This window comes from Marmota marmota, unplaced genomic scaffold (genome assembly GCF_001458135.2).
Source record: "Marmota marmota marmota unplaced genomic scaffold, marMar, whole genome shotgun sequence".
NCBI lineage: Eukaryota > Metazoa > Chordata > Mammalia > Rodentia > Sciuridae > Marmota > Marmota marmota.
The window spans coordinates 27,946,080-27,947,881 of record NW_025999853.1 but is presented as its reverse complement, the minus strand read 5'-3'; positions in this window follow the sequence as shown (position 1 = coordinate 27,947,881).

Here is a 1,802-nt window from a genome sequence, read left to right as displayed (position 1 = left end):
GACATTTTCTGAGCCCTCCAACTGATGTGCAGATAATTAGTGTCACAGCTCACCTGTAATTCAAAGCTTCCTGGTTCTGAAACTCAGCATCAACAAGGTTTGTGTTCCGAGTGTTACTTGATAGCTGCATGGTCTGGAGCAAGCTCACCTGTCTCTAAACTCTATTTGTAAACTTGGGGATTAGGATTCCCCCTTCATGGTACTCTCATGAGAATCACAGGAATGGACATTATCTTTAAAGTGCTAAGTACAAGGTGTACAAATACTAGAAACCAATTACTAACTGTGTGGTCCTTCCTTCACATCTTGCCCAACAGACCATAACTTACATAATGTGGGTCCTCATTTTTTGTTAAATATTCATTCAACTGAAGAATACACCACTGGAATCCAATGGGGTATAATTGGTCAGTGGAACTTGTATACAAGACAGCAGGGTTAAGAGACTGGGAAGAATGAAGGAGTGAGCCATGAGATTAAAAGGTTTTGCATATAAGTGGTGGCAGTGTCTCTTGCCATCAGCATCAGAATTTGGGGTGGTAAAAAGGATACTGAAATGCCTTACTCCTAGTTAAAAGAGAAGAGTTGAGGTGTCTATATAAAGAAACTTTTTTTTTTCTGTTTTGCATTATTTATGTCTGTTCTATTTAGCCTTTATCCTCACATATTCTCTTCCTGAAGGATCATTTGTTTACAGATTCTCAAGTTATGATCCATTCTAGGGCCAGGGGCATCTATTGTTTCTCACCTCAGATTTTGGAATATGTAGCTTTCCATTTAAAACTGTAAATATTGTCACACGGAAACAGAATATGCTTGGCATGATATTAAGGGAAAAGATTGTTTCCAAATTTCATGAAGTCATGGAAAAACGGCAGAGACTGAAGAATGTCAACCCCAGACAATAATTCACACCACCTTTCTCTTTTAATTTTCTCAGCTTCCTTTTTTTGTTGGATCCATTTCATCCTTTCTTAGCCTTTTTGTTTTGTTTTGTTTTCTTTGAAAGAAGCCTTTACTGAGATATAATTCACGCCATCATACAATTCACAGCACAATGGGTTTAGTTTGTCTAGAGTTGTGCAAGCAGTCACCACCATCAAGTTCAGAGCATTTCATCACCTGTCCACCTCCAAATTCCATAACCATATATATATTTAGTCCTCAGTAAAAAGGGCCACAGAAACTCCAAAGGAACGAAGTGGAAGGGAGGAAATGCAACTAGTCCTTTCGGCCTTCTGCCTCTAGATTCCATTGGGAGTCCAGTCAGCAGGTGTTTGCCATCCCAATAGGGTTACCTTCCCCAGCTGCCTGTCAATCACCCCTCCAAGCCCTTCCCAATTTGGCTGGCGCAACCTCGTTCCACTCCTCCTACCTCAGCTGTCAGGAAATCCTGGAGCAATTGTTGCCCTGGAGTCGTTTGTTTTTTTGGTGACCAGAATTGAGCTGGATTTTCAATAAATACATAAATAAATGAATAAATAAGAATAGTGAATCGGGGCCTTGCTGCAATGCCCAGGTTTGCTGGCTTCCGCCATAGGAACCAGGCGATGCCACCTCCACCAACCAGGGACGCCGCGCACAACTTGCTTGTTTGAAAATTGAGATCGAGTTGGCTTCTTTGGCCTTGTCTTAGGAGTTCTTGTGTGTCTAAGTCGGGAGGATGTTCTCAGCCGTTTGACAGTGATTTTTTCTGATAAAGTCACGGAGCTGGAAATGCAGGTGGGGGCTGGATCTCCTGCGGAGGCTCAGCTCACCTCCCGCGGAGACTCAGTGACAACCCTCCCACCCCCCACCCCCGC